Source organism: Diabrotica undecimpunctata, chromosome 4, assembly GCF_040954645.1.
Source record: "Diabrotica undecimpunctata isolate CICGRU chromosome 4, icDiaUnde3, whole genome shotgun sequence".
Classification (NCBI taxonomy): Eukaryota; Metazoa; Arthropoda; class Insecta; order Coleoptera; family Chrysomelidae; genus Diabrotica; species Diabrotica undecimpunctata.
In genome coordinates this window covers 154,500,399-154,512,295 of record NC_092806.1, presented here as the reverse complement: position 1 = coordinate 154,512,295, position 11,897 = coordinate 154,500,399, and positions in this window count along the sequence as shown.

Sequence of the window (11,897 nt, the reverse complement as noted above, 5' to 3'; positions counted from 1 at the left end):
AGCTTTTTATCAAGACACAAAGATTATAAATCAAGATCAACTATGAATATTATATACCGTAAAACCTTTTATTGCTCATAAAAGAACTCGTTTACAAAAGCTAATTATTTATTTATTAACTTATTTGCAATATTTATTTCTTTGTATTATTCCCTGGTGAGCATGTGAATATTGTGAGAGATACGTTTGAAGGAGTAACAACTAACGTTAACTAACGTTGGGACGGTACGGGAAAGTCTGATTTTTATGTAAAAGTAGAATTGCATCAGGCTTCAGTGATGAGTTCTTCTTTATTCTCTTTAGTTTTAAATCAGATAACAGGGAAACTGCAGGGTAAAGGTAATGTTTAATGTATGTTGATGATATAATGATAGAATGGAAATACTAAAAGAGATTTACAGCAAATCTAGAACAGTGGAGACAAGCTCTTGAAGAAAAAGATTTAAAACTTAATTTAATTTAACAACGGTTATCCAAACACATTACTAAAATAATTAATTTACAACTTACCCTATTATGGTATACCGTTAGATAGATATGCTCCACAAGACTTTGAATACACAAGATCGCTATTCGTTAGAAACCTGATAAATAAAATTACCACACACTAACATCAAAATTGGCAGTTACAGCTGTATTAATACCGAAAGTTTGCTTTCTCATATTACAGACAAGACACTAGCAATGTACACTAGCAATACGATCTACAAACTACCATGTTTAAGCTTCAAAGGCTGCTATATTGGACAGACAAGCCAATGGCTAAAACAACGTATTACCCAGCACAAAAGTGATTGTCACAAAGGTAAAAACACATGCGATGTTGCCGAACATTTCATTAACACAGACCACCAGTTGAACTATGATGATGTTAAAATTTTCCACACTAGATAACTATAAAAACAAGCTATTTCTTAAAATGTGTTACATTACAAAAACAAGAAATGTAATAAATTATAAAGCAGACAACAATAAACTTAGTAATGTCTATTGTAATATTCTGCAATCTCATCATCAGTTGGCACTACAGCCCTTCGTGAGCCTTGGCCTGCTTCAAAACATTTTTCCATCCTTCCCTATCGAGTGTCTGTCTTCTCCAGCCCCTCACTCCAATCTCCCCCAGATCTTCCTGTACATCGTCCAGATATCTGAGTTTAGGTCGCCCCTTCTTCTTCTTCCGACCGGCCTGTTTAGCATAGTTATTTTAGTGGGATCACTCTCATCCATCCGCATAACGTGGCCCACCCACCTTAGGCGGTTTATTTTGATGGTCTTTACAATATCTGCATCACCAAAAAGTCTATAGAGTTCAAAGTTATATCGCCTTCTCCACAGACCCTGTTCGTTTACTTCGCCATATATGGTCCTCAATACTTTTCTTTCAAAGACTCGCAGTAACTCTTCATCTCGGGTCGTCATTGCCCATGTTTCCGATCCGTATGCGAGCACTGGGCGTATTATTGTTTTATAAAGTTTGCACTTTGTTGCTATTGACATACTTCTCGCTCTTAGTTGAGGGTCCAGGCCAAAAATAACAGCGGTTAGCCACGCATATTCTTTTTTTATCTCGTTGGATGTGTTATTTTTGTAGTCTACCAGTGATCCTAAGTAGCAGAATTCTTCTACCATTTCTATCGTTTCGTGTTGCACCTCTAAGTTATTTTGTTGAATTCTTGATACGGCCGGCATATATTTAGTTTTCTGGATGTTAATCAGGAGTCCGATGTTTTCTGCGGCATTTTTGATACGTGTGAAAGCCTCCACTGCTTCATTTTGGGTTCTTCCAATTATGACGATATCATCAGCGTATGCCATTATTTGTATACTACGGGTATATATCGTACCTTTTAAGTTTATTCCCGAATCTCTCATAACTTTTTCTAACGCTAGGTTGAACAGCATGCATGATACAGCATCTCCCTGGCGCAGTCCTCTGTTGGTTTTAAATTTGTTTTGAAACATCCCCTTGTACGCGCACTTTAAATTCGACTTTCATCATTGTCATTTTAATTAATTCTACCAATCCTTTTGGTATTCCTAATTCGATCATCGCCGAATATAATTGGGACCTGTCAATAGTGTCGTACGCTGCCTTAAAGTCTACGAAGATGTAATGGCAGTCTATGTCGTACTCTGTCGTTTTTTCTAATATTTGTCTGATAGATGATATGTGATCAATGGTAGATTTATTTTTCAAGAAGCCTCTTTGGTAGGATCCTATTATATTGTCAGTATACCGTGCCAGTCGTTCGTTAAGTATCAGGGACACAATTTTGTACGCTGTATTAAGAAGGGAAATCCCTCTAAAGTTGGAACATTCAAGAACGTTTCCTTTTTTGTGTATGGGGCATATAATTCCAGTATATATTTTTTAAGTTTTATTAATTATTGACAATGTAGCAGGTCATCCACACTTAGAAAATCCAAACGTTAAAATAGTATTTCTTTCGCCCAATACAACAAGCCTTATTTAGCCATTAGATCAAGGCATAATTGCAACATTTAAAAAATATTACAAAAACTCAACTTACAAATCCATTGTGAGTAAACCAGAAAATGAGCCCTTAACAGTAAAAAACGTGTGGAAGCAATTTTCTATTTTTGATTGTTTGATTCATCTTGCATCTGCTTCCGCTCAAATAAGACCAAGAACTTTAAATGCCTGTTGGAAAAAAGTTTGACCAGCGTATGTAACAAGCAATCTAACCATGGAAACATCGACACTATCAGATGAAATATATAATTTGGCACATGAAATTGGTCGAGATGGTTTTAATATCTGCAGCCACGATGTACCTAGATGAATTGTTTATGGATGATGGATTAAGTGGCCATGATATAATTGATCAAAATTAGATCTAACTTTAGATGGCGTTGTGAGTCTAGAAGATAATAATGATGGAAAAGAAAAACCAACCCACTCATTGTCAAATTAATTCGAGAAGGTCTTCAACTTTGCAGTAAATTAGAAAATCATTTTCTTATTAATGACCGCAATTCTGAACGAGCCTTTAAATTACAACGTGAGCTGCAGAATTGCATGTCAGGATATCATGAACTACATAAAAAATTACTAGCATCATGTCAGAAAAGGAAGAGTTACACAGAACGAGAATGAATTTGTGAAAATCCATCTCATTTACCGCAAATATATTTTGCAGAGACAGTTTCTTCTGACGATGAAGATGATTTTGAGCCACTTCTCAAACGGTATAAACCATTTTCAGATAGTGATAATGATTAAAAATGTAAATGTAAAATTATATGTACCTAATACTTTCTCATAAAATAAAAGTAATTAAGTTTTTAATACAAGTTTTTTTTAAGGTTTTGTATAAATTTCTTGCAGATATTCGAAGTAATTTATCATGCAGCATACTTCTTTTAATTTCTGCAAACTTTTTTTTGTTTGTCTTGGTTTTATGTAATTTTAGAAGGCTATGAAACTTATCCCTACTTTTTCAAGGCAAGTAATTTCTTTTTTATTCGATTTTTTTATATTCTTACGAAAACGAGACCTTACTGTATATATATTAAATTAAATGGCCAAATATATGGCCTAGGAGGACAAATTCGTTAAACTTCCCGTGCTCGAATCGGTATCAATAGAGTGTTATGACTCATTTCAGCATCTCTGCTTCATCAGACACTCGGGCCGATATAAATTCAAACTCGAAAAGTCCAACGAATGTCTCCTAAAACTTGATCACTGCAGTGGTTAGCGTACAGAGGTGCCAATTGCTTTGAACGAAAAAGATTAAATCTTTTTAATAATTAAAAATCGGCAATCTCTGCAACCTTGAGACAAATTTTAGAAGAAAACACTGAAATGTGGCATAGATCACATATTTATAGATTACAAGGCACTTATGACTCTGTAAATAGTAGAGAAATGTTCAGAGCAGTGAAAGAGCTAGGAGTACTAAATCAGTTGGTAAATTTAATAAAACTAATTTTTGAAAATGTTTAATGTGGAGTACGAATCCAAGGGGAATTGTCTGAATCTTCAAAAACAAATAACGGGCTGCGCCAGGGAGACCCTGTGACCAGTAGCACTAAAAGAATCGGCTACAAAAATGGGTTTAATAATAAACACCAACAAAACCAAGTATATAAAAATAAGCATGCAACCACAAATCCTACAGCCACTTGATATAGAAAACGACGTCATCGAAGCAATGAAAAACTTTATATACCTGGGAACGCTCCTTAACACTGAAAACAACAATACGGCAGAGGTAAACTGCATAATTTGTACGGCGAACAGGTGGTATTTCGGCCTCAATCTTATTCTTAAATTCTCGTTATATCGAGAGATACAAAGGTAAGTCTCTACAAAACAATAATACGCCCAGTCCTAACCTGGATTCTAACGAAAAGTAATGAAAGCATGTTAGCACTGAAACTCCAAAAGACGAGATCACCCTGGGCACCAAATACCTTAGAGATCATCACCGTCATAATATTCGTGTTCAACGACCTCAAAAACCCCCGAGTATCAAAATTGAACTCATTCCGGACGAGATTTTATGAGCTGCAAGTTTTTCTTTTTCAATGTACTTTGGAAATACATTTTCCTTATGCTCAAAATGCAATGTTTATTTTACCACCATAAATTTTGTTTACAAACTTTCCTGGCACTTTTCCGAATCGAATGCCAAAAGTTGCACAGCGATTCGTATATTCGTCTTGCTGCGGAAAATTGGTAGGTTTGGTGCTTTTTGGTGCTTCATTTCCTATAGTCTCTTTTATTATATAATCTAGATATCATCTAAATTTTGTTCCTTTCTTGCTGCATTTTCAGCACTGAATATTTTACTTCCTAAATTGTTTTTATCATTTGTATATCTAAATGATTTTGATCTTATTAAACCTCATGTTAATCATTATTGATATGGACACCGTATCTTAAAACTGAGTAAATAATATATATTCAAATTACAGGAGAATTACATAGTAACAGATTCCATCTGTTCACATGTGATCTTATCAGGATATCCTTGAAAATTTTGCGACCCTGTGTTAAGTGTTGTTTTAACATGGTTTATGTCAAGTCGGTATTATAATAAACTGTTAAATGACACTAAAACATCCAAGATGTTTATTTGTGATATCTTTGTTTTTAATATTTTTAGCGAATAATTTTATACATCACTGGATCGCACGTGTTATAACAATAAGATATCTCGTCAAATTTTTAATCTTTTAGTTGCAATCTAAAAATAAGTATAACTATATACTATATACTTATAAATATGTGGAATCAAAAACATAACTGATATTAGAGGTGCCACTGCTATAACTTATCTTCTGAACATATACGTATATGGTCATGTGGTGATTTTTTTGTTGCAGATACATTGCTATGTCAGCAATTTTTCACGGAATTGGTACAGTTTTAGTAGGTCGTCCGAGACCTAGTAGTGGTAGAGCAGTTCTGTATGCTTAATCGTCGATAATTTGGCATAAGGTGAACACGGTCAAGTGGAATCGGGTTACATTAGTCTTCTACCGACTTCTAGGAGACTGGTGTTCATTCTCTAGTTTCTTGCCTGACACTAATAGATCCGTAACAAACATATAAAGCCATCTCAGTTAGGTTTATCGAATTAGACGATGAAGAGCAATCACTAAATAGTAGTCAACGAGGAAAATATTTATGTACCCGCTAAGTAGGTACATTTTTAAGACATTTTCCAACCTTTTGAGCCACTGTTTCTTTTATGTTCTGGCCCATGTAGGTAGCATCAGGTTTTCTTGTCTATTAGACAGATATCTTCTTGTTCTAATCTGTACGTCTTCTTCTTCTTTTGGTGCCTATTCGTTTCGAATATTGGCAATCATTCTGGCTATAATTATTTTATTAACTGATGCTTTAAATAGATTAGTTATTTCCTCAGGTTTTTTAACCATGATATTCTTCTTCTCCCAATTTCTCGCTTTCCGAATACTTTGCCTTGAAGGATTATTTTCAGTAATCTGTATTTAGTGCCGTTTCTCATTATGTGTCAGAGATATTCTAACTTTCTCCTTTTAATCGTATACATCACTTCTCTTTCTTTCCCAATTCTTCGTAGTACAGTCTCGTTGGTTATCTTGTCCGTCCATGATATCCTTATAATTGTTCTGTATAGCCATATGTCGAAGGCTACAAGTTTTTTCTCCATCGCTTCAGTAAGTGTCCAGGATTCAACTCCGTAGTACAATATTGAGGAGATATAAAATCGTAGGAGACTTACTTTTATCTCCAGATTAAGGTTGTGACTTTTAAAGAGTTTGGCCATATTGTTGAATGCACTCATAGCCTTCTCTATTCTAAATTTTACTTCTTGTGAGTGATCCCATTGTTCGTTTACTATTGTTCCAAGATAGGTAAACTCTTTTACTCGGTCCACTGGTGTATTCTTGACAAGCGATATTACAGAAGATTTTAGATAGTATTCTTAAAGATTCATCATCAAGAAGTTTAAAAAATTCAGTCTGGTCCTGTTTCCGTAAGTATTGGGGACTGGTTCTCCCTTTCATCAAAAAATAAATTTCGTATGTAATTTTTCCAGGTAATACGCTCTTTGCCCATGATTACCTCTCCGTTGTCATTAACAAGTTTACTTACTCTTCTGTTTTTAAATTTGCCTGTAATTTCTCTTACCTTTTTATGCACGTTTAAGCCTTCGTATTTACTTTATAGAATTTCGATTTCTTGGCATTTTTTTTTCCAGTTCTTTTTGTTTAGCTTCTCTGATCTTTCTCTGTATATCTCGTTGTAATGTTTTATACATAGAGTTATTGTTCTTGTTTTTCTTTCTTTCTTCCGTCAGGTGCAGAATCTCTGTCGTCATCCATGTTTTATTCTTTCCTTCTTCGTTCTTCATAAAATTATCTTTAATGTCGTCTATCTTTTATTAAGGGATTATATCTTCTCTTCTGTGCTTTCCGTTGTATTATCGATTTCTTTGAATTCTCTATTTATTGTTTTGCTGACTATTTCTTTACTCCACTACATTTCAGTTTTCTCATGTCATGTTTTTTTTACAGTTTTTCCGCGTGTTTTCTGTAACTTGGTTCTACACACGCCCACTAAAGGATTGTGGTCAGATTGAATATTAGAGCCTGGGTAGGTTTTAACACTGTTGAAACTATTTCGATATCTTTTGTTAACAAGTATAGTCTATTTGGTTTCTTATAATAACGTCTTCTCCGTTGTCTGTAAGTGATTTCCATGTATACAGTCGTCTAGGTGGTAGTTTGTATAATGTGTTTAGCATTAAGTCATGTTCAGCTGCAAGGATAATCATTGTTTCTCCTCGTTGATTTCTTTGAAGTTGTTCAATTTCTAGGCATTTTGTTAACATCCAGTTTTCTTTAGCTTTTCTACACTTTTTTATAATGATTTTATTGATTCTTTTGTATTCTATTCTGCAGTGGCGATGCGTCACTTTTTCTAAAGTTTTACCAAAGCAGATGTAAAAAAAACTTATTTAAAAAAATCGGTTGCCTGTAAAGTCGGTTTTACGGGCGAAGATTTTACGTGACAACGTCTTTTTCTCGGTAGAATATTTATTGATATGACTGAATCGACTGAATTACGATTGATTGCAGAGTGATTTAAACTAATAATTTACTTAACACTATCAACATTTGTCAATAGTATGACATAACCTATAAACTCAGTTTCTCAACTTTTGTGTCAATCTAACAATTAATCAATCAATCATAGTTTACGATAATGAAATATTAGTGTACAATTATTTACCTTTATTGTTGTAGTTGTTGTAAATGACGAATCTAAGCACTCCACATTTTCACTACAGACACAGCTGACGATACTTTAACCACACGTGTGAACTTGTATTATGACGCTTTCTCGGTTTTCCAACGCCAAGAACGCTCGAGAAAGACAGAGACACAAGCACGCACCGATTCAACGCGCCTAATTCTCTGGTGCTGCGCGCGCAGCGGACCGATCATGTTTGAGTGGGAGAGAGACGCAAGGCATTCGGCGGTCCGGCGGGCCTCTGTCTCGTTCGGTGACTCATCGTAACAGACGTGAGGCGTTACACTTTTTCATGAGTGACACCGAGTCACAACCTAATTTAAGACGTTGTCACGTCAAAATTATTTTGAACGTCCCAAATATAAGTTTTTGTTTATTTTAAGTATTTTATATTATTTTACGTACTGGACTGGAGCATCGTACGGCTAATCCAAGCCTGTAGGATAAAATTAAACGAATCACTATTCCCAAACAATATGTAATCCACCTTGTGGCTGCTACTTTTGGTAAACGTTTTTGTACTAATTTACAAAAAGCAGCAGCCCTTTTGGACGATTTTGAAAAAAATGCAGCAAGCCCTGATAACGTTTAAAAAAAATTATACACTCTCTAATATGTTCCACTGATTGCTGTAAAACCAAATTGAGTCTATACGCATAAGAATGAACAAAAATTGCATCTTAATACTTACCTTTAACCAATTTTTGTAGGCCACTGTGTTGCCCACAAAGTTGCGAATGGTTTGAAATATCAGTGCTTTCATCCAATATAACAGCTACAAAACTTGCTTCGGTCATTTCTGATTTAATTTCATCAATAAATTGATATTAATTCGTTTCAATAATACCGTTTTGTACATCACTTGAAACTCTCGAAAAAACAGTTAATGTTTCTAGATTTGGGCGAACTTTTTGATATTTTTTGGCAATTAATGTTAACAATTCCCTGTTATTAATATAGTAAAACATATTAAGATAGGACGTCTGAGGTGGATAGGGCATGTAATGCAGATGGAACAAAATGACCCATCTAGAAAAACGCTCCTTGATAGATCCATTGGCCATAGAAGAAGAAGAAGACCCAGAACAAGGTTCCTTGATAACATCGATGGAGACACGAGAAATATGGGAATACGTGCTTGGCAGAGAAAGGCGATGGAGAGAAATTCTTGAGGAGGCTAGGACCCATGAAGGTTTGAAAAGCCAGAATGATGATGATGATTTCCTATAATTGCCTTGATTGTCAGAGTCATCGCCCTCAAAATGATCCCGAAACGCTAATTCTTGTTTGGCTAAAACACATACTTGCTTTAAAAGCTTGGTTAAGAGAATTTTCGATTCTTGTTTTGGTAAACTAAATCAAATTGGCTACATATCTTACATGTAACGGAGAAACTTCATGTCTCCTTTTTAAAACTCTAAAAAAATTTAAATCGTGGACACCGCCGCTGGTTCACCTATTTTTTTCTGTAGAAAACAGAAGACATGGTCAACAATACCGTTTATTTTTCTCGCAACCACATAACCAAGAATTTTCTCTGTACAAACTAAATTGAAAATATTGAACTGCTTTTTTTGATTCTATACCAAGTTCTCTATCATTTTAGGGGCTTTCAGTTGTGAGATATCTATTTTTCTTGTCACTTTTTCCCTTTTAACTTTCAAAAATCTGTTTAGTCTAAAATCTATTATAACTGGATTGTGATCGCTATGAATGTCAGCTCCAGGGTATATTTTCATAGATTGATATCGAGCAAAATGAAAATTTGATTTATCACAATTCTATCTTCTCTGTCTGCAGGTAATTTTCAGGTGTATAGCCTTCTAGGATTTTGTTTGATTGATGTTGGTGAACATGAATGAAGAATGGGAAAGAATCTGCTTAAATATTGAAACATATATAGGAGGTACAAGAACTTCGGAGTCATGGAAAGTACTGAGAGGATTGAAACAAAACTCAAAAGAAAAAATTAAATTGGGAAATATACAGGACAAAGAATGGAAGGACTACTACAAGGAACTATTAACAGAACAAAGACCACAATTCATTGGAAAAGAAAACAGGCGAAGACGAAGCAGATTCCCACAACAAGAAATAGAAATATCAGATAGGGAAATGAGAACGGCCATAAAAGCAATCAAAAATAAGAAAGCACCGGGACCTGGAGGCATCTCACCTGAGCTTATAAAATACGGATCAAAAAAATTACACCGGATGATACAATGGATATTTCAGAAAGCCATAAATGGAGAACAGCTCCCAAAGGAATGGACGGCGGCATATATGACATCTATATTTAAGAAAGGAGATAGAAAACGATGCGAAAACTACAGAGGAATAAGCGTAATATCATCAATAGGAAGATTATATGGGAAGATACTACGAGAAAAGATAGAGCAAGCGATAAAAGGCAAAATCGGAGAGGATCAGGCAGGCTTCACGGCAGGAAGATCATGCATAGACCACATATACACACTGGAACAACTGTTGGAAAAGAAAAAAGCAAAAAATAGAGATATACACTTGGCATTTGTGGACCTGAGAAAGGCGTATGACTCTGTACCAAGGTCAGAACTATGGGAGGCAATGTACAAATTAGAAATACAGACGGAACTCATAGAAGCGCTACAAAAGCTCTGTATAAAGAAAATAAAGTGTCCATTAAAATGGGAACAAGAATCATAGGAGACTTCACCACAACAAAAGGGCTCCTGCAGGGTTGTTCCATATCTCCAGCCCTATTCAAAATATACTTAGAGAAAGCCTTGACTACATGGAAAAGAAAATGCGAAGGCATGGGAGTACCGGTACGGAACGAATACCTATATACATTAAGTTTTGCAGACGATCAAGTAGTGATTGCACAAGACCAAGACGACCTCAGCTACATGATGAAAAAACTACAAGAAGAATATACCAAGGCTGGCCTAGATATTAACCTCGCGAAAACAGAGTACCTATCTACAAGTGAAGAAGACATAGAAGATCTACAGATTGATGACAACGTAACAATCAAAGGAAAGGATAAATTCAAATACCTGGGGTTTATAATCACGAAAAAGGCAACAACAGAGGAAGAAATTACACAAAGATTAGGACAAACAAGAACAGCAATCCGACAACTTAACTCAGTATGGTGGGATAGACACCTAAATATGAAGACAAAAACGCAGATTTATAAAACATTAGTGCGAAGTATTATGACATATGGGGCTGAAAATTGGATCATAAACAAGAAAACCAGCAGTAAGATAGTAGCAACAGAGATGGAATGCCTGCGAAGATGCTGCAGAGTAACAAGAATGGATAGGAGAAGTAATGACGAAATAAAGCAAAGAACATCAATAGAAACAGACATACTAACATATATAGAACAAAAAAGACTAAAGTGGTATGGACATGTAAGAAGAACTAGCGACAGCAGATGGATAAAGAAAATAACCGAATGGAGCCCCATAGGAAGGAGGAAAAGAGGACGACCCCGAAAATCCTGGAGGAACGAAGTAGACGACGCCATGAGTAAGAGAGGACTGAACGATGGAGAATGGAACAACAGAGAGAGATGGAAACGGTTGAGCGAGGGAAGGCAGTGAATACTGTAGAATCCCTAAATATATATATGGTGTTGGCTGAAGAGGCTGTTCCCTACTAGTAGTAGTCTGTACTAGTCTATCTCCCCTATTGTTTCTGGTACTGAGCTACAGTAAGCTCTTATGTTGTCTCATTCAGCACCACGACCAATTTTGGCGTTGAAGTCACCCATGATCATCTTTATCTCACCTCTTTTTGTCAGTCACATTATTTCATCTATGTTATAAAATTTTTCGATTTCTTATTCTGACTTGTCACTTGTTGGAGCATAGACCTAAATAATATTTAGGGTTCTATGAGTTGTTCGTAATTTCAACATTGCTATTCTATCATTTATTAAGGGAATGAAGTCCGATATTAATATAGCCGTTCCGTATTGATGTTCTGGGTCGCTTGCTCCTGAATAATAGATGTATCCATCTTTTTTTTATTTTTTGTTTTCCTAAACCAAATCATCTTACTAACTCATCCAAAAGATGTCTATTTTCATTCTTATCATCTAGGGTTGAGTGATGGCCAGTTTCCTGGACAT